The 22,411-nt window shown below is 47.1% G+C and overlaps 2 pseudogenes; one reads left to right on the forward strand and one right to left on the reverse strand.

Moving 5' to 3' along the window:
- The first annotated feature begins 907 nt into the window (after positions 1–907).
- On the forward strand, positions 908–13,399 carry LOC123485749 (annotated as a pseudogene).
- Positions 13,400–14,018: 619 nt separating this feature from the next.
- LOC121587229 lies at positions 14,019–22,018 on the reverse strand (annotated as a pseudogene).
- Positions 22,019–22,411: the final 393 nt, after the last annotated feature.

Below are 22,411 nucleotides of genomic sequence, written 5' to 3' on the forward strand. Positions count from 1 at the left end.
AAGTCTAAGGCTTTTGATAGACTGTTGTCGGTCGATCATGGTGAAGTAGCCTGTTAGCCTGCCAGCATGTGTGTTACTGTATCTTGCATTTTATTGCCATTTTGTAACCGATGTCTCGCTTGCAGAGTTTCACTGAGCGGTATAAGTTGTCTGACTTCGGTGCTGACTGAGTTATATAAAGCCCGCAGTGAGTCGAGCCGGGGAAGGTGTGTGTAAGCGCACTGGGGGGCAGTTATTTTTTTTTTTGCTGACACAGCCGCTGAATACGGGCGAACAAACCAGGCAGGCGTTGGGTGAATAGATGTATTGTCGCCTCATCCCTCCCTCTCTCATCCCTCCCTCTCTCATCTCCCTCTGCTTGGGCGTGAACTGTCATTGCATCTGTTGACTGTGTCTGGCATGATCATAAGATTTCGACAGCTGATCAAACTAATAAATAGATGTTTGCTTCACAGAGTCTTACTTTCAATCACTGTCATTTGTGCACTTCTTGACAGACATGTCATTAAAATAAAATATTGCAGGGTAGCCTGGCAAGCAATCCTTTTAAATTAATTTAAATCCAGCCCATCACCATTGCTGTCCTTAGTGTGACGCCAACGTCACAGTGTTGGCCAGTAGAGCAGGGCTATTCAGCTCCAGACCTCCAGGGCCCAAGCCCTTTGGTTGTCATCCCTTCCCTGCTAATCAGGGACTGAGTCAGACCTGGCACACAAGGGTGAGTGGACTCTGCCCAATCAATACGCATGAATCAGTCAATTAACTTCCAAGCAGAGAATAGTCCCTCCGGGACCTGGAGTTGAATAACCTGTCTATAGAGTAGGCCTATTGGTTTCCCAGTGTCCCATTCACCGTGGGACTTCGCTGTTGTCGCCCACAAGTACCAGGAGTGTCACCGCTGTTCAGAATGCCCAGACCAACAAGTCCAGAAGTGCCCTCAGCCAGTGGCTCTAATACCGACCGGGCCGAGGGAGAAAGAGGAGGAGAGAGGCTGAGCAAGAGCCAAGGGTCCAAGTACAGGGCGCAGGGGATGGAGGAGGAGAGGGAGAACACTGGAGACCCAGAGATCATCAAGTCCCCTAGTCCCAAACAGTACAGGTAACATCAAAGTTTACCTTACACACCAACGTGTGTGTGTGAGAGACTGTGTGTGTGTGTGAGACTGTGTTTGTCTTTCTGGCTCTCTTTCCATCTGAATTTCTGTCTGTCTGTGAGACTCTGGAGGGTGTCTCGGGGCGTAACAGGTCACATGTAGGCCAAGGAGCGGTGTAACAGGACATCCTGCTGTCATTTAAAACCAACTGAAGCACACAGTAAACAGTAAACAGCAAGTGGAGGGCCAAACTGTGTGTGTGTGGTTGTGTCAGCATCTTAGAATAAGAGAATAGTGTTTACCTCTGTCTAACCCCTCCCACAGGTACATCGAGCCCTGACCAATGGCTTCGGTTCTGCTCATTTCAGATTTCACTGATCCCGCCTCCTCTGGAGATGAACGAATCGAGAAGAGGAGGAGGAGGAACTGGGAGGAGGAAGAGGGAGGAAGAAGACTCAGGGAGGGAACAGAGGAAGAGGAAGAGGGAGGATGACAAGGACAGTGACTTTGAGGATCACGGGATGGAGGGAAGAGGAAGAAGGGACACTCAGAGAAACAGGTGAGAGGGAGGCTGGAGATTAGGGGCCCAGAGTGACCTGAACAGGAAATAATAGCGCATTAGCAGCAGATAGTAATAAGGATATTGATTATTGTTTGATTTGTTTGTTTATGTGTGTGTGTGTGGTTTTTGTGTGTGTGTGTGTGTGTGTGTGTGTCTGGCGCTGGCTTGTGTGGGTGTTGGCAGCTTAGTGACCCCAATGACCTCCCAGGCCTTGCCCACTTCCTGGAACACAGTGAGTATGATGACCCCTGACCTTTAAAGGATGATTGTTTGTTTTTGTTGTGATAAATCTGATGCAATGCTGTGTTTGTGACACGAGGATATCAAATACTTTCCTCTCCTCCCCTCTCTCCTCTCCTCCTCCGTAGTGGTGTTCATGGGCAGTGAGAAGTACCCAGTCAGAGAATGGTTTCGATGCCTTCCTGAAGAAACGGGGGGCAGCGAATAACGCCTCCACGGACTGTGAGAACCGTCTTCCAGTTCGACTCCAGAGAAAGAAATTCAGAGAGGCTCTGGACAGGGTCAGCAACACACCATCATTATAGTCTCTGTGTCTTGTCTCTTGATTCGGATTGGTCTATCCAGATTCTATCCATGTCTCTGATTGGTCCCTCTGTCTCTGTACCTGTCTGCGATTGGCTCTCTCCAGATGGGCCCAGTTCTTCATCTGTCCTCTGATGATCCGAGATGCCATCGACAGGGAGGTGGGAAGCTGTCGACTCGGTGAGAAGCATTCTGGGAAATTGTTGCTGTTGTTGTTGACCTTATTCAGACCTTATGCACTGGTTATGTAGTATCCTGCTCCCCCTTCTCACTTTCTCAGAGTACCAACTGGCCAAGCCGTCTGACTCTCACAGGAAAGAGATGTTGTTTGGGAGTCTAGCGAAATAGGTCACCCCATGGGGAAGTTCTGCTGGGGTGAGGACAGACACATACACACAATTTCATATGTTTGTCTTTGTTTACCTTCTGTTAATTAGAGGCTCCTGGTTAGTCTGGAGAGCCGTCCCTGTGTTGTAGTTTAGAGATGTGATCAATCTATACAACGCTCTGTAGGACTACAAGTCGTTTACTGTGGTTGAGATATCGGCAGTAAGAGACAGGGTGTGTAGAGCTGGAGAAGAGAGAATGAGACAATGGAATATTGAGGGAAAGGGAGCGAATTGAGGAGAGGAGGAGAGAGAATGATTAGAAAGAGGCAGAAGGGCTAGGGAGGAACAGAGAAGGGGGCTGTAGAGTCGTAACATTCAGGTTGCATCCTCTGTGTTGTTATGTTACTGCCTACCTGTTGACTAGTTCACTACCTGTTGGACTAGTTCACTACCTGTTGGACTAGTTCACTACCTGTTGGACTAGTTCACTACCCAGAGAGAGAGCTTTTGGGTTGCATCTTCTGTGTTGTGTTGAAATATATTGTAAGTATTACTGTACTGGCAGGACCAGTTTAGACTCCTGACAAACCCCCTTTCAGCCCCTGGCCTTCTGGAGACAATAGCACTGTAAGAGAGGCACACACACGCCACACAAATACACACAGACTAACTACTCTGACTACTGTGTTGCCATGTGTAAACGAGACAGATGTTGTGTTATGGTGGTATGTGACTGAGCTGTTGTCATGGTTTCCCAGGTAACGCCCAGACTCTGAAGACAGAGCCCAGGGAAAAAGAAGATCAACGTTTACAAGAGGCTCCGCTCCTTCTGGAAGAGACATTACTCTGCCCACTACATGACCCTGGCTGTGCAGTCTAAAGGTGACCACGCACACACACACACACACACACACACACACACACACACACACACACACACACACACGACCCGGCCGTGCAGTCACACATGTAACTCTGTTGTCCTCTGTCGGTTTGTGTGTGTGTGTGTGTGTGTGTGGAGAAGCTGGACACTCTGGAGGAGTGGGTGAGGGAGATCTTCAGTGGAGTGCCCAACAAGTGAGTCTCAGCTGTACATAAATCCCTCACCATTCAACCATTCATATTATAATATGGCCATTTAGCAAACACTTACTGAACCCTGTTCCTCAGTGCTCAGCCCAAGCCGGACTTCTCTGAATTGCTGGATCCCTTTGATACTCCAGCCTTCAACAAGCTCTACAGAGGTAGGAACACCTGTTCCATTGAGCTGACTTGTACAGAATTATCTCCTGATCTCCATTAGCACCGTACAGCTTCAGTTCAATTCATCTCAATGCCGGTGGGGTTTTTTTTTTGTGTGTGTGTGTGTTTCAGTGGTTCTGTGAGAAGGTCCATGCTCTGACCATCACCTGGTCCCTGCCTCCTCAGGAGAAACACTACAGGTAAGATAACACAGCTACAGATAAACAGCTACTACAGATAGTACAGCAAAACTACTACATATAATACAGCTACTAATATAATACAGTAAATAATACCAGCTACATAACAGCTACTACAGATAATACAGCTACTACAGATAATACAGCTACTACAGAATAATACAGCTACTACAGATAATACAGCTACTACAGATAATACATCTACTACAGATAATACAGATAATACAGATAATATAGCTACTACAGATAATACATCTACTACAGATAATACAGTAATACAGCTACTACAGATAATACAGCCTAATGCAATATAGCTACTACAGATAATACAGCTAGTACTACAGATAATACAGCTAAAGCTACTACATAAAAGCATACAGATAATACAGCTACTACATATAATACAGCTACTACAGATAATACAGCTACTACAGATAATACAGCTACTACAGATAATACAGCTACTACAGATAATACAGCAACAATAATACAGCTACACAGATAATACAGCTACTACAGATAATACAGCTACTAATACAGCTATGTAATACAGCTACTACAGATAATACAGCTACTGATAATACACACTACAGATAATACAGCTACTACAGATAATACAGCTACTACAGATAATACAGCTACTACACAGATAATATAGCTACTACACATAATACAGCTACTACAGATAATACAGCTACTACAGATAACTAGGTTCTAAATACTCTAGGTACGACAGATACACTGCTACAGGTGGTTGACCCTCAGCTGCTACATCCACAGGAACTACAGTTGAGAGATACTACAGTTGATGATGCACCTCTCTCTCAGCCTCTCTGTCTCTGCCTCTCTCCGTCCTCTGCTGCCCCACCACATCCCGCCCTCTCTGTCTCTGTCTCTCTCCAGGTGAAGCCTCTCCACTACATCTCTGGCTGATTGGTCATGAGGGCACAGGCAGCATCCTATCAATTCTCAGGAGGAAGTGAGTCGGGAACTACAGCAGACAGGACTACATAACCCATAATGCACCGCTTTACAGCTATGTTAATGTGGTAACTGTACTTAGTGTGCTGAGCTGTGTGTGCGTTGGTGCTGTGTGTGTAGGTGCTGGGCGCATGGCTCTGTTTGGAGGGAACAGTGAAACAGGCTTTGACCAGAACTCTACCTACTCCATCTTCTCCATCTCCATCCACTCACTGACGAAGGATTCCAAAACTTCTACCAGGTTGGTACACGAAAAACACACACACACACACACACACACACACACACACACACACACACACACACACACAGCTATGTCTTACTATACTTGTGAGTATATCTTTTTGGGGAGCAACAATTGATTCCCATTCAAAATCTTATTTTTCCTAAACCTAACCCTTACCCTAATTATAACCCTAACCCTAATTATAAACCTAACCCTAAGCCTAAAATAGTATTTTTACAAGTGAGTACTGGCAAAATGTCCTCCCACTTCTCTGAATTTTAGTTGGCTTACTATTCTTGTGAGCACTTCTGGTACTCACAATATATAGTAAAACGTAATTGACACACATTATCTGTGTTTCTCTACAGGTGGCTCACCTGGTCTTCCAGTACCTCAAGATGCTGCAGAGCCTGGGCCCCCAACAAAGGTACTTTTACATTTTAGTCATTTAGCAGACGCTCTTATCCAGAGCGACTTACATCTTTTTTTTTTTTTCATACTGGCCCCCGTGGGAATCAAACCCACAACCCTGGCGTTGCAAGCGCCATTCTCTACCAACTGAGCTACAGGGCTTCACTATAGGCATGTGAAATGCAGAATATGTTGTCTATTTATACAGTATATGAGTATCTCTCTCTCGCTCTCCTCCCTCTCTCTGCCTCTATGCCTATCACTCTCTCTCGCTCTATGTTTGTAGGATCTACGAGGAGATTCAAAAGATTGAAGCCAATGAGTTTCACTACCAGGAACAGGTAAATACTAGGTTCTATAGGTCCTCTGTTTTTAATGCATTCTCCTCCTATCTACAAGTACAGGAATGAATGCACCCAACCAACCGATGCACTCCTGTGTGTTTCAGACTGACCCTATAGAGTACGTGGAGGAGTATCTGTGAGAACATGCAGCTGTTTCCTAAAGAAGACTTCCTCACCGGAGACCAGCTCATGTTCCAGTATTCACCTGAGGTACGGTGTGTGTGTGTTTAGGTGATCGTTGCGGCCCTTAACCCTGCTTACTAAGCTAACCTGGTGTGTGTGTGTGCTGTTTAGAGAAGGTGCTTTCTGTGTCCTTAAGTGTCCATGCATACAAAGACCTTTGAAATGTTTGAATCCTTCTTGAATGTAATGTGATTTGTTGATTCAAATAAAGTATTTATAGTGTGTGTGTGTGTGTGTGTGTGTGTGTGTGTGTGTGTGTAGGCTGATCAGTGCGGCCCTGTCCTTTGCTGACTCCAGACAGATCCAACCTGTTGCTGCTCTCTCCAGACCATGAAGGCCACTGTCCCCTCAGGGAGAAATGGTTTGGGACACCTTCCACAGCGTAGAGGGGTGAGACACACACACACACACACACACACACACACACACACACACACTTACACGGGCCTACTACAGTGGCTTCAGAAAGTATTCATAATCCCCTGATTTATTCCACATTTTGTTGTGTTACAGCCTGAATTCAAAATGGATTAAATACATAAAACTCTCACCCATCTACACACAATACCCATAATGACAAACTGAAAACATGTTTTTAGAAATTTTAGAAATGTATTGAAAATGAAGTACAGAAATATCTAATTTACAGAAGTATTCACACCCCTGAGTCAATACATGCTTAGAATCAACTCTAGCAGCGATTACAGCTGTGAGTCTTTCTGGGTAAGTCTCTAAGAGCTTTGTACACGTGGATTGTACAATATTTGCACATTATTCTTTTTAAATTCTTCAAGCTCTGTCAAGTTGTTTGTTGATCATTGCTAGACAGCCATTTTCAAGTCTTGCCACAGATTTTCAAGCCGATTTAAGTCAAAACTGTAACTAGGCCATCAGGAACATTCAATGTCGTCTTGGTAAGCAACTCCAGTGTATATTTGGCCTTGTGTTTTAGGTTATTGTCCTGCTGAAAGGTGAATTTGCCTGTGCTTAGCTCTATTCCGATTACTTTTTATCCTAGTCATGCCGATGACAAGCTACCAATAACATGTTGCAGCCACCACCATGTGAAAATATGAAGAGTGGTACTCAGTGATGTGTTGGATTCGGCCCAAACATAACACTTTGTATTCAGGACATAACGTTTATTTCAGTTGCCACATTGCAGTTTTACTTTAATGCCTTACTGGAAACAGGATGCATGTTTTAGAATATTCTGTATTCTGTACAGGCTTCCTTCTTTTTCACTCTGTCATTTAGGTTAGTATTGTGGAGTAACTACAATGTTGTTGATCCATCCTCAGTTTTCTCCTATCACAGCCATTAAAACTCTGTTTATTTATATTTTTAACCAATGGTGCCCTTCTTTGCGGGGCATTGGAAAACCTTCCTGGGCTTTGTGGTTGAATCTGTGCTTGAAACTGTACTGCTCGACTGAGGGACCTTACAGATACAGTTGAAGTTGGAAGTTTACATACACTTAGGTTGGAGTCATTAAAACTTGTGTTTCAACCACTCCAAAATGTCTTGTTAAAAAACTATAGTTTTGGCAAGTCGGTTAGAACATCTACTTTGTGCATGACACAAGTAATTTTTCCAACAATTGTTTACAGACAGATTATTTCACTTATAATTCACTATATCACAATAATTCCAGTGGGTCAGAAGTTTACATACACTAAGTTGACTGTGCCTTTAAACAGCTTGGAAAATTCCAGAAAATGATGTGATGGCTGTTTAACAGTCTGATGGCCTTGAGATATAAGCTGTTTTTCAGTCTCTCGGTCCCAGCTTTGATGCACCTGTACTGACCTCGCCTTCTGGATGATAGTGGGGTGAACAGGTCGTGGCTGGGGTGGTAGTTGTCCTTGATTAACTTTTTGGCCTTCCCTGTGACATCGGGTGCTGTAGGTGTCCTGGAGGGCAGGGAGTTTGCCCCCAGTGATGCGTTGTGCAGACCGCACACGCTCTGGAGAGCCCTGCGGTTGTGGGCGAGTGCAGTTGCCGTACCAGGCGGTGATACAACCCGACAGGATGCTCTCATTGTGAATCTGTAAAAGTTTGTGAGGGTTTTAGGTGACAGGCCAAATTTCTTCAGCCTCCTGAGGTTGAAGAGACGCTGTTTGCGCCTTCTTCACCACACTGTTGTTGTGGGTGGACCATTTCAGTTTGTCAGTGATATGTACGCCGAGGGAACTTAAAACGTTCCACCTTCTCCACTGCTGTCCCGTCGATGTGGATAGGGGGGTACTCCCTCTGCTGTTTCTATACTTTCTGAAGGCACTGTTTGTGTTTGCATTATTCGAGGACCAGATCATATCAACATGGTCCCAACATGTAGAGAAAGAGAGTGTCCTGATAGGTGTCTACTCTCTGTCCAGAAATCCAGCAGGAGTGGAGAGAGCGCTGGAACGGAGACTTTGAGCACAACTCTGACCTGCACCTCCCTGTTGAGAACAAGTTCATCGGTGAGTGTGTGTGTGTGTGTGTATGTGTGTGTGTGTGTGTGTGTGTGTGTGTGTTGTGAACCTTCCTAATGTGTTTATTTTTTGTGTCTTCCTTCCAGCGACTGATTTCAGCCTGAAGCAGTCTGACTGTCCTGATACTGAGTTGCCAGTCAGAGTAGCGCCAGTGACCGAGGATGTCTCTGGTACAAGAAGGACAACAAGTTCAACATACCCAAAGGTGTGTGTGTGTTAGGGCTGTGACGGTCATGGAATTTTGGATGACTGTAATTGGCCAGCCAAATGACCGAGTCTCTGTAATAATCGTTGGAATAGTATTTAAAAATAGAATGGGTGTCCCCATTCAAGTCACTGATGGCATAATGGGTGGACTGGCAGCCATTGCGAAGAGTACCCACAGGAGCAAAGCAGGAATTAAAAGCAGGAACAACTTTATATCAGAGTTGTGCCTGTTGTTCACACTACGTATCTGCCCTCTCATTGGCCAGAATGGTCCCACCTGAAACGACTTCCATCTTTGAGGACATGTATTTCTATTGTTAGAGCGGCCACTCCACTATCTTGTCAATATAATCAAAATCTTTGATTCAACTCAACTGACATTACAAAAAATAAATGTCATTACAAGAGCCACATCAGTTATCATTTGAATCAACATTCTACATTACCATGGACATTATTACATCACAATACAGCCATTGCGAATGTACCCATGAGTTTACCAGTAAAATTGCCAGAGTTAGAGGTTCCAAGTATAGAGATCCTATAAAATTATTATTCTAATTCATAATTCTATGGTTCCAAGCCCGTTCTATTCATGTGTCCTGCTGCTGCCTAGGCAACCGAAGACTCATTTGCTACAACTAACACCTTGCTTGTTTCAACTAGGAGCAACAAAGTTTCATCATGTTGTTTAGAGTACATGTTACCGCAGAAATAGACTCAACCGCACAAATTCCAGGCCGTCCCTTCTTCAGTCAGCTGTTCGTTCCCCAAAAAACAAAATGTATCACGGTTATTTTATTTTCGTGATGGTTTTCATCCATATGGTAATTGTGCCAGCCCTAGTGTGTGTGTGTGTGTGTGTGTGTGTGTGTGTGTGTGTGTTATAAAGTAGTTCGTTTTTTAAACAATCTTGCCTCAATGTCCACATGTTCTCTTAAAGGAAAATTCCACCAAAACGTTTTTTGTTTCATTAGTCCATTGTTGATATAGTTCAAAATGTTTTCCATGTCAGCAGTTTATAGCTTCAAAATAGAGAAATACAGCAGGCAAAATGCCATCATACCGGCTGTATTTCTGTGGATTTTGATTATATATCTTGAAAACATGATTGCTGACATGCAAAACATTTTGGGACTACTCGACAAAGGACTAATGAAACAAATACCAGAAGATAGTTTTTGGGTTGAGTTTTTGCTTAACAGTGAACAATTAAAATGGTCAATAGCTATACTATTACATTGATCTTTCATTTATTCTCTCTCTCCTCCATTGATCTACGTCGTCTCTCCCTCCGTTGATCTGACGTCTCTCTCTCTCCGTTGATCTGACGTCTCCTCTCTCTCTCCTTCAGCGTACATCCGCTTCCATCTCATCTCTCCGGTCATCCAGCAGTCAGCCAAGAAGTAAGTCCAGGGTTTAGTTAGCCATTAGCCAACAATTGTTTCTCAGGTAGAGATTGTTCTAAAATCGTTAGCCTCTCGAGAATGCAGCCATAGCTAGGAACAGTTTTTCACAGCATTTTAATCCTGTTTCTCTCTGCTTATCTCTCTCTCCACTCTCTCTCTCTCATCCCCAACCCCCCCTTCCCCCTCTCTCACTCCCTCCCACCCCTCCTCTCTCTACCCCTCCCTCTCTCTCTCTCTCTCTCTCTCTCCCTAGCCTGGTGTTATTTGACCTGCTAGTGAACATACTAGGGTCATAACCTAGCAGAGCCAGCCTACGAGGCTGAGCGTGGCCCAGCTGGAGTACAAGCTGTCAGTAGGAGAACACGGACTGGTTATCAAGGTCAAAGGCTTCAACCACAAACTGCCTGTAGAGTTAGACACAGACACACTGCACCGCACGCCACACCACCACACACTGCACCACACTCACACGATGATGATGATGGTGGTGTTGGTATCTTCCTCCTCTGTAGCTCCTGTTCCATCTGATCCTGGACCATCTAGCTGACTTCTCTGCCTGTCAAAGATGTCTTCAGTATGTTCTCTGAGCAGCTCAAAAGACCTACTTCAACATCCTCATACGACCTGAGAAACTGGGCAAGTACGTCACGTGTGTGTGCAGCGGGGGTGGGGGGGTCTGTTTGTATGTGTGTGTCCCAACTCATCATTTCTCTTCTCTCTCCACCCCCCCACCCCCTCCCTCCTCTCTCTCTCTCTCTCTCTCCCTCCCCCCCTCCCTCTCCTCTCCCTCTCTCTCTCCCCCTCTCCTCCCTCTCCTATCTCGTCTCTCTCCCTCCCTCCCTCCCTCCCTCCCTCCCTCCCTCCTCTCTCTCTCCCTCCCTCTCTCTCTCACACCAAACACACACTCTCAGGGACGTGCGGTTGTTGGTCCTGGAGCATGGTCGCTGGTCCATGATAGAGAAGTACCAGGCGCTGACAGACGGTGGTCTGACTGTAGAAGAACTGATGGAGTTCAGCAGAACCTTCAAGACCCAGCTCTATGCAGAGGGACTGGTGCAGGGGAACTTCACTAGCCAGGTGACTGGACCATGAACACACACACATATACACACCCTTTCCACCAAACCCTCTTGTATAATTTCTGATGTTGTGATCTGTTTTCTCTACAGGAGTCAATCCAGTTCCTGCAGTACGTCACTGAGTAAGTTTATACACACATACACGCACGTGCAGGCACACACACACACACACACACACACACACACACGCACACACACACAACTATCTTTACTGTCCTCTCTCCCTGTCCTCTGTCAGTAAGCTGCAGTTCTCCAAGCTGCCAGCAAAGGTCCCTGTGTTGTTCAGAGTGGTAGAGCTGCCTCTGAAACAGCACCTCCTGTAAGGTCAAAGCACTGAACAAGGGAGACGCCAACTCCGAGGTCACAGTCTACTACCAGGTACACACAGTCACACACTGGTACAATTCATCTGTTCATGACTCGCCTGTCATTCATTCACTCTATTCTCTTTCTCCAGTCTGGTCCTAAGAACCTCAGAGAACACACACTGATGGAGCTGTTGGTGGTGAGTACACCAACAACCATTCATCCTTTCATCCCCTAACCCCTCATCCCTTCTTCCTCTGACCTCTGTGTTGTTGATATTGTTGTCGTTCCAGATGCACATGGAGGAGCCCTGCTTTGACTTCCTCAGGACCAAAGAGACTCTAGGGTCAGTGTCTGTCTTTCACTCTTCTCTCTCTCTCTGGTGACTAAATAGCCCATGGAACCTATGGAAAGAGTAGGAGTGTTAACCCCCTTCCTCAGTTGTCTCAACCTTCCTCAGTGTCCCAACCTCAGTGCTCCCAACCTTCCTCAGTGTCCCAACCTTCAGATGCCTAACCTTCCTCAGTGTCCCAGTGTCTCAACCCTCTCCAGCTTCCAATTGGCTCTGTCAACCAACCCTCTCTCTCCTTCTCTCTCCTCCAGGTATCATGTTTATCCAACCTGCAGAAACCGTCTGGAGTCCTGGGCCTCTCCGTCACCGTGGGAAACACAGGCCACCAAGTTCAAGTGAGATCCTCATACTTACTGTATGAACCAACATTGCACTGCAGTGATTTTGATGTGGCCTTCCCTGAGGCTGCAAGTACTATATCTTAGGACCTGCAAATGCCTTGTCTCTTATAGCAATGACAGTGGGCTCTCTCTGTCTCTCTCTCTGCCTCTCTCTGTCTCTCTGTCTCTCTCTCTCTCTCTCTCTCTCTCTCTCTGTCTCTCTCTCTCTCTCTCTCTCTGTCTGTCTCTTTCTCTGTCTCTCCATCTCTTTTCTCCATCTCTCTTTCAGTACTGAGCTGGTAGAGTTGAAGATAGAGGAGTTTCTGTCTTCCTTTGGAGAGAAGTTGAGTGCTCTGACTGAGGATGCCTTCAACACACAGGTGTGTGTGTGTGTCTGAGTATATATGTCTTACACAGATGAGTTTACTTGTTAAGCTGAAGGTGTGTGTGTGTACAGGTGACTGCGCTGGTCAAGCTAAAGGAGTGTGAGGACACACACCTGGGAGAGGAGGTGGACAGGAACTGGGCCGAGGTGGCTACACAGCAGTATGTTTTCAACAGGCTTCACAGAGAGGTGAGATACACACACACACCGGACAATTCCGTTTTTCAGTTTTTCTGGTGTGTGCAGAATTTGACATTTTCTGTAGTTGCTGCAGACGTTTCATGTATTTCGTGTGTGACTGTGTGTGTGTGTGCTTATGTGTGTGTGAGTAGATTGAGGCCCTGAAGCAGATGACCAGAGCAGAGCTGGTATCCTGGTATCTGAGCACCGCGGACACAACTGCAGAAAACTCAGTGTACATGTATGGTGTGTGTGTGTGTGTGTGTGTGTGTGTGTGTGTGTGTGTGTGAGCAATGTAATCCATGTTTGAAGAGCGTGTGTGTGTGTACTCTAACATCGACCTAGGTGGTGGGTTTTGGGGCCGGAGGAGGGCGACCCCCTGGAGATGACAAGCAGAGTCGTCCATGGCAACGGAGAGAGGGATGAGGAAGAGTGTGGCAGTTCGTCTACGGAGAAGTGTCCAAACTGACCTTCCTCCCCGCCTCGCCCAAGATGGTCGCTACATCCATCATGGACATTCCTTCATTTACCAGAGCTTACCCTCTTCCCAACCACAAGATCATCCAATAGACTACCAATATCTATTTTCTCAATATCTCTTTCAAACTCTCTCTCCCTTCATTGCCCGACCATAACATCATCTAATAAACTCAATGAGATACACTATCACTGTCTTTGGGGCTGACTCTCTTTATCACACACAGGCGCAACTTTCACATGTCACACATTCTGTAGAAATTGCAATATATCACAGCTTCTTGTTCATTACTATAATATCTCATAAGGGCTTTAAAACTGCACCTCTATAAGGTGCTATGCATGCTTATCAGGCAATGTAACACTTCACAAGTGCATTTAGTAGGGTTACAACACTTTCTATGAATACAGTATGTAGTATACCTCTAATGGAGAATGCTTTAATGGGATGTCCTATCTCTGCATAATGCTATAGCTTATGTAGACTTGTTATAAGCATTCATAACAGCTTATTGGCAGTCAGCAACCAGCTCCCTGCAACATTCAGGTAAGGGTCAAACATGGACGTGTCCTGGCCTGTCATATTCAACATGTCTCTCACTGCAGTCACCCTCTCTCACAACACTAGGAATCAAAGATGGTCTACACACAGTTACATTAGATTTGTATTCAGCCAAACAAACTATTTTGTGTTTGGAATGCCACTGGTAAATCAGTTGGTGCTATTGACTCGATGAGAGTCAGGTGTGAGTACGCTGGTGTTCCCTTTAAGTGCCCTGACCGACTGAAACTTCCCACACTGGGGACAGTGATATGGCCTCTCTCCTGTGTGAGTACGCTGGTGTATCTTTTAAATGTCCTGACTGACTGAAACTCTTCCCACACTGGGAACAGTGATATGGCCTCTCTCCTGTGTGAGTATCGCTTGTGTGTCTTCAAATTGCATATCTGTGTGAAACTCTTCCCACACTGGGTGCAGTGATATGGCCTCTCTCCCTGTGTGAGTATGTTGGTGTACCTTTAAGTCTCCTGATCGACGGAAACTCTTCCCACACTGAGAGCAGTGGTGAAGTCTTGGCTTCCCTGTGTCTCTGTTTCTGGGTGGGAAGTGTGATGGGGGTGCGATCTGAAGTTGTTGAACACAGCTGAGAGCCACTGGGTGGTGCTAGTGTCTGTGATCTAATCTCTCCACTCCTCAGCAGCCTGACGCCACTCTTCCCTGTGGCATCTCTTTATGTGCTTGTAGAGGGAGATCTGAGCCGTGAAGGAGAACAGACAACCAGAGCAGGAAAAGATCTGAGACTGGAACGACTCATTCACACCTGAAAGGAAGAGGGAGGGAGGGAAGGAGAGAAACGGAAGGGGTGTTCAGAGAGGTCAAAGAGAATAGCAAGCTTGACAGAGAACTGAAGGGGTGTTGAGAGAGGTCAAAGAGAATAGCAAGCTTGATAGAGAACTGAAGCAAATACTGAAAGAAAAAGAGACTGATGATATCATTATATTCCACTTCACTTGAATAGAGAGATGGCAAGAGAGGGGAAATTGAACAGGTAGTTCTAGAGCAGTGGTAGTCACTAATATTTCTGGGGGAGACACTTTTCTGAAACAAACTCACTGGGTAAGCAGCAGCCAACTCATCGGAGAATGGGAGTTGGGGGGTCACAAAGTCAAATTGATTCATATAAAGTACATGCTATTTAGAATACTATTAACATGGACCATGAAGCTATTTGATTCACAATTTCTATACACTTGGGGTATCATTATCTCAATAAAGCAGCTACAAATATGTCAAATCAGATAATGCCAAATTTCAGTCTGAAGGAAGTATGTTTTGGGGTGATTGAAATGCATCACAAAGGTATTGGAAAGTTCAGGAAAACATTAGGGATGCTCATCAAGCAATCTGTGTGTATGGTCTTCTGTGGATAATCCATTTACTCCACTAGTCATTCAGTGCAGATACATTCACATCACTCTGCCTTCTAACAAGGCTGCACAGCCTGTGTGCGTCGTAGATGGAAACAGACATACGTGTTCCTGAGTGTCTTAGCTTTCAGGCATGGGGTCATAGTTGCTAATAGCGCCAACCGTTCAAAGCTAGAGCCACATTTGTCGGGAGAAAACTATTTCAAGACGCGCTAAAACCGCTGTTACCTCTCCGTTTGCCCCAGCCGCTATAGCGGATATCGAGATTACTCACGTAACCACGGTTCTATGAAGTAAGTGGTGCATTCAGCTGACTGAGGAAACAGCCATTCCTTCAGATTATTGCACAATGAATGTTCTAGAGGGTTGAGGAAAGGGAATAAGCAGAGAGGTGAGAGAAAGCTCAAAAGTACCTCTAGCTGAGCTCTTTTTGTCCCAGAGGAAGTGGAAGATGATGCCCAGGTCTCTGGCGTACTCCTCTCCGTACCACACCAACATCTCCTCTTCCAACAGCTATATGCTTACAGCAGCGGTACAGAATCCCTCCTCTGTACTGGAAGGCCACCAGACTCTGCTCTTCTTCACTACGGGCACAGTTCACATACCTGACAGAGAGAGGAGGAGTGGTAAGAGAGAGGGAAGGTATTTTATTAGGATCCCCATAGCTGTTGCAAAAGCAGCAGCTACTCTTCCTAGGGTCCACACAAAACATTAAACATTACATAATACAGAACATTAATAGACAAGAACAGCTCAAGGACAGAACTACATACATTTTTTTTTAAGTGGGAGAGACAATAAGAATTAAATCAATTTAGGCCAACTCAACATCATCGAACAAGATGAAAACACAGAAGGATAGAAAGATGTAGAGATTGGGAGAAAATAAGATGGGAGAGATGGAGAGAGGGATGGATGGAGAGATGAGAGAGGGACAGATGGAGAGATGGAGAGAGGAATGGATGGAAAGATGGAGAGAGGGACAGATGGAGAGATGGAGAGAGGGATGGATGGAGAGATGGAGAGAGGGATGGATGGAGAGATGGAGAGAGGGATGGATGGAGAGATGGAGAGAGGGACAGATGGAGAGAGGGAGAGATGGAGAGAGGGGCAGATGGAGAGATGGAGAGAGGGATTGAGATGGAGAGAGGGAGATGGAGAGATAGAGAGGGATGGATGGAGGATGGAGAGAGGGATGGATGGAGAGATGGGAGAGGGATGGATGGAGAGATGGAGAGAGGGATGGATGGAGAGATGGATGGAGAGAGAGAGAGGGACAGATGGAGAGATGGAGAGAGGGATGGATGGAGAGATGGAGAGAGGGATGGATGGAGAGATGGAGAGAGGGAAAGATGGAGAGAGGGAGAGAGGGAGAGATGGAGAGAGGGATGGATGGAGAGATGGAGAGAGGGACAGATGGAGAGATGGAGAGAGGGAACAGATGGAGAGATGGAGAGAGGGATGGATGGAGAGATGGAGAGAGGGACAGATGGAGAAATGGAGAGAGGGATGGATGGAGAGATGGAGAGAGGGACAGATGGAGAGATGGAGAGAGAGACAGATGGAGAGAGGGACAGATGGAGAGATGGAGAGAGGGATAGATGGAGAGATGGAGAGAGGGATGGATGGAGAGATGGAGAGATGGAGAGAGGGGTGGATAGAGAGATGGAGAGAGGGATGGATGGAGAGATGGAGAGAGGGATGGATGGAGAGAGGGATGGATGGAGAGAGGGATGGATGGAGAGATGGAGAGATGGAGAGAGGGATGGATGGAGAAATGGAGAGAGGGATGGATGAGAGATGGAGAGAGGGATGGATGGAGAGATGGAGAGAGGGATGGATGGAGAGATGGGCGAGAAAGGGATGGATGGAGAGATGGCGAGAGGGATAGATGGAGAGATGGAGAGAGGGAGGATGGAGAGAGGGACGGATGGAGAGATGGAGAGAGGGACAGATGGAGAGAGGGATGGAGGAGAGGATGGATGGAGAGATGGAGAGAGAGGGACAGATGGAGAGATGGAGAGAGAGGGATGGATGGAGAGATGGAGAGAGTGGGATGGATGGAGGATGGAGAGAGGGATGGATGGAGAGATGGAGAGAGGGACAGATGGAGAGATGGAGAGAGGGACAGATGGAGAGAGGGAGAGATGGAGAGAGGGACAGATGGAGAGATGGAGAGAGGGGGACAGATGGAGAGAGGGATGGATGGAGAGATGGAGAGAGGGATGGATGGAGAGATGGAGAGAGGGATGGATGGAGAGATGGAGAGAGGGATGGATGGAGAGATGGAGAGAGGGATGGATGGAGAGATGGAGAGAGGGAGAGATGGATGGAGAGATGGAGAGAGGATGGATGGAGAGATGGAGAGAGGGACAGATGGAGAGATGGAGAGAGATGGAGAGATGGAGAGAGGGAAAGATGGAGAGATGGAGAGAGGGACAGATGGAGAGAGGGATGGATGGAGAGATGGAGAGAGGGATGGATGGAGAGATGGAGAGAGGGAGGATGGAGAGATGGAGAGAGGGATGGATGGAGAGATGGAGAGAGGGAAGATGGAGAAATGGAGAGAGGGATGGATGGAGAGATGGAGAGAGGGACAGATGGAGAGATGGAGAGAGAGACAGATGGAGAGAGGGACAGATGGAGAGATGGAGAGATGGAGAGAGGGATAGATGGAGAGATGGAGAGAGGGATGGATGGAGAGAGGGAGAGATGGAGAGAGGGGTGGATAGAGAGATGGAGAGAGGGATGGATGGAGAGATGGAGAGAGGGATGGATGGAGAGAGAGGGGTGGATGGAGAGAGGGATGGATGGAGAGATGGAGAGATGGAGAGAGGGATGGATGGAGAAATGGAGAGAGGGATGGATGGAGATGGAGAGAGGGATGGATGGAGAGATGGAGAGAGGGATGGATGGAGAGATGGAGAAAGGGATGGATGGAGAGATGGAGAGAGGGACAGATGGAGAGATGGAGAGAGGGATGGATGGAGAGAGGGATGGATGGAGAGATGGAGAGAGGGACATATGGAGAGAGGGATGGATGAGAGAGGAGATGGAGAGATGGAGAGAGGGACAGATGAGAGATGGAGAGAGGGATGGATGGAGAGGATGGAGAGAGGGACGGATGGAGAGATGGAGAGAGGAGGATGGATGGAGAGAGGGATTGATGGAGAGATGGAGAGAGGGACAGATGGAGAGATGGAGAGAGGGACGGATGGAGAGATGGAGAGAGGGAGGATGGAGAGAAATAATAATAAAATAATATGCATTTAGCAGACGCTATCAAAGCGACTTCTATACAGTATGCTACGTGGTATACATTTTTTTGGATGGTGGTCCCGGGGATCGAACCCACACTTGGATGGCATAAGCGCCGTGCCCTACCAGCTGAGCTACAGAGGACAGAGATGGAGAGAGGGAGGATGGAGAGATGGAGAGAGGGAGGATGGAGAGATGGAGAGAGCGGATGGATGGAGAGAGGGATAGATGGAGAGATGGATAGAGGGACGGATGGAGAGATGGAGAGAGGGATGGATGGAGAGATGGAGAGAGGGGACAGATGGAGAGATGGAGAGAGGGAGAGATGGAGAGATGAGAGGATGGATGGAGAGAGGGACAGATTGGAGAGATGGAGAGAGGGATGGATGGAGAGATGGAGAGAGGGATGGATGGCTGGAGAAAAGACACACCTCATCCAGTTGGGAGTGAGTGTCTCTCTTGGCCTCAATGCACTCGGGTCACTCTGCTTGTTTTTGTAGATCTGAGGACCAATTGCATCTCAGCAGTTATTTCACCCAGCCAATCAGAACTTGGTGTTGCTGCTTAATCAGACAGATAGTCAGACAGACAGACACACACTCCTCTCACCACCCAGGGGAGTATCCACTCTCCATGGCCAGCTCCTTGTCTGTTAGTTCTCCTTCATAAGGTCCGTGAGTCGCCCTTGGGGCACGGTGTGTCCGTGGTTGAAGACCCCCAGACCAGCTCCAGGGATGGCTGATGTCCTGACCTCCAGGCCGGGCATCAGGGTGAGTCAGGCCCCTGTCTGGGGACAAGGGGGCAGGGGGTGTCTGGGATGAAGAGGGGGGACCGTGAGCTCACACTCCTCGATGAAGAAAGACTTGCACTCCTCACAGACTGATAGAGATGAGAAGCAGATTCTCTACACAATATACACACTAACCATTAGTTACAGGATTGTATCATGTGTATGCTTAACCAGTAGATAAAACAAGACATTAGGGGGCAATTTAACCAAAGATCACAAAAAAATACTGCATCTATAAAGACCTTAAAATGGGTTCATGAAGGTTTCAGCATAGAGATACACTGTATTTAGATTGAGACTCACAGAGGTGATCTTCGTCTCTCAGCTCCTCTTCCTCAGTATAGCTGACTCTGGCTCTGCTGCGGAGGTTCACACCTCGAGTGTATCTCTTCACCTCTGAATCTGCTGCCTTAGCCATGCCCTCTTCATCTGCTCTGACACACACCCTGGGTCCTGTAAGGACGAGGAGAGGAGGAAATCGGTACAGAGTAACAACAGTGGTGTGGCTCACACCTGAGTGGAGTTGTTATTACTCAGATCCATGTGTTACTGCGGATTACTAAATAGGATATGTTCATGGAATTAGCCAACATTAATAAAATATCCTCTCCCTTCGCTCCCGCTTCCTCCTCTCCCCCACTGTTCCACTCCATCCTCCTCGCTCCCGCTCTCCTCCTCTTCCCCCACTGTTCCACTCCATCTCTCTCGCCCCCTCTCCCCACTGTTCCACTCCATCTCTCCTTGCTCCCGCTCTCCTCTCTCCCCCACTGTTCCACTCCATCTCTCCTTCGCTCCCGCTCTCCTCCTCTCCCCCACTGTTCCACTCATCTCTCCTTCGCCCTCCTCTCCCCCACTGTTCCACCCATCCCTTCGCCCCCGCCCCCCCCCCCCCACTGTTCCACTCCATCTCTCCTTCGCCTCCTCCCCCCCTCCACTCTCCTGACTCCATCTCTCCTTCGCCTCTCCTTCTCCTTTCTCCTTCTCTCTCTTTGTTCAGCGGCTCCTGTTTCTCCTCTTCTCCCTCTCTTTCCTCCTCTTTCTTTGTCTTCCGCTCCGTCTCGTCCCTACTCTCTCTCTCCTCTCCTTCTCTCTCTCCAGTCAGCTCATCCAGGTGAGGTTGTATTGAAGGTTCTCTTCCCATTTTGTAACTGTCCCAATCAGTCCACATCCAGGTGTAAATACGTGTCACCACTGGCCCTCTGCTCAGCTGTGGTCTGGCCGGGGTCGAGGGGTCAGACTTATAATATATCATATAATATATAATGCCATTTAGCAGATGCTTTTATCCAAAGCAGACTTACAGTCATCGTGCAGTACATTTTGGTGTATGGGTGGTCTTGGGGATCGAACCCACTACCTTGGCGTTACAAGCGCCGTGCTCTACCAGCTGAGCTACAGAGGACCACCTTGTGGTCACCTGTGTAGCAGTGGGCGTGGCTAAGGTTGGGGGTCACCTGTTTGTTAGATGTTCTGGTCATTTCTGAGCTAGTCGAGGTTTTAGGTGTGGCTGAGGTGTCAGAACATTTGGTTTTGGTTGGGGATGAGGTTAAGGTCTGTGTCAGCAGTAGGGGTTAAGGTCTCTGTGTTGAGGGTTTGGTTGAGGCTGAGATAGCAGGGAGATACAGGACCCTGTAGTCACAGATGTTTTAGGTGTTCTGGACTGAGGGAGTTTTGATGTGGAGGCTGTAGAAGGTGTTCTGGACTGAGGGGGTTTAAGGAGGCTGTAGAAGGTTGTTCTGGACTGAGGGGTTTAGAAGTGGAGGCTGTAGGGAAGGTGTTCTGGACTGAGGGGGTTTTAGTAGAAGTGGTTGAGCTGTAGAAGGTGTTCTGGACTGAGGGGGTTTAGAAGTGGAGGCTGTAGAAGGTGTTCTGGAGCTGAGGGGGTTTAGAATGTGGAGGCTGTAGAAGGTGTTCTGGACTGAGGGGGTTTAGAAGTGGAGGCTGTAGAAGGGTGTTCTGGACTGAGGGGGTAATTAGAAGGAGGCTGTAGAAGGTGTTCTGGACTGAGGGGTTTAGAAGTGGAGGCTGTAGAAGGTGTTCGGACTGAGGGGGTTTAGAAGTGGAGGCTGGTAGAAGGTGTTCTGGACTGAGGGGGTTTAGAAGTGGAGGCTGTAGAAGGTGTTCTGGACTGAGGGGGTTTAGAAGTGGAGGCTGTAGAAGGTGTTCTGGACTGAGCTTAAAGAGGGGGTTTAGAAGTGGAGGCTGTAGAAGGTGTTCTGGACTGAGGGGGGTTTAGAAGTGGAGGCTGTAGAAGGTGTTCTGGACTGAGGGGGTTTAGGAAGGCGGGAGGCTGTAGAAGGTGTTCTGGACTTCTCCTTCTCCTTTGAGTTTTACCCTGCTGTTGTCTCTATAGGTGAGGGGTCCATTCTTCCTCCTCCTCTTCCCTCCACTGTGTCACCTAGGTCCTGTTGGGGGTGGTCTATGTGCTTTCTCCTCTCTCCCGGCAACGCCTCGAAACACAGGGACCAGCGGGGCTGCAGACCTGGGGTGTATTCAGAGAGGTGGAACAATCGAACTTTGCACATAGAAATATAATTAATAGAGCGGTCACGATTCCCTGATCTACCTTATAGACAATTATATCTGTTCTACACAACACATTTCTATCTGAGGATAATGTCCTGAAACAGGCCCCTGAGGAACAACAGAAAGCATCATTCTTTCATCACAATAGTCATGGCCTCATAGAGATATATAGTACCTATAGCCAGCATGGCCAAGTGGTTCCTCTTCATGTTTTTCTGTAGCGCTTTTTCTCCCATTTAGCCAAACTGGCCCATTCACCGGGAGAAATACACCTCATGTTTACAGTATCCTAAGAGTTAGCAACAGGGGGCAGCCCTGTTGTAAGATATAGGGCGAGACTGCCAAATGGTGAAAAGGAATTTTAATAATATATACGGCAATAGTATATAGTGTTGTAATATATATGATTGCACAGTGACATGAATGCCACTAAATGCTCGAATCAGGCTAAAGTCGTGCTTCAAATGGCTCCCCCTTTTTGGGGGATTTCAGTCAGGCTTGAAAATCGCCCAGAAGTCTGTCATAGACTCCTATGTAAAATCTATTTTTTTCTAAATTTCAGAGCCTTTCAATACAATCCAAGGTGTCTGTGGGCTTGCACT

The sequence above is a fragment of the Coregonus clupeaformis genome, unplaced genomic scaffold, assembly GCF_020615455.1.
Source record: "Coregonus clupeaformis isolate EN_2021a unplaced genomic scaffold, ASM2061545v1 scaf0839, whole genome shotgun sequence".
Classification (NCBI taxonomy): domain Eukaryota; kingdom Metazoa; phylum Chordata; class Actinopteri; order Salmoniformes; family Salmonidae; genus Coregonus; species Coregonus clupeaformis.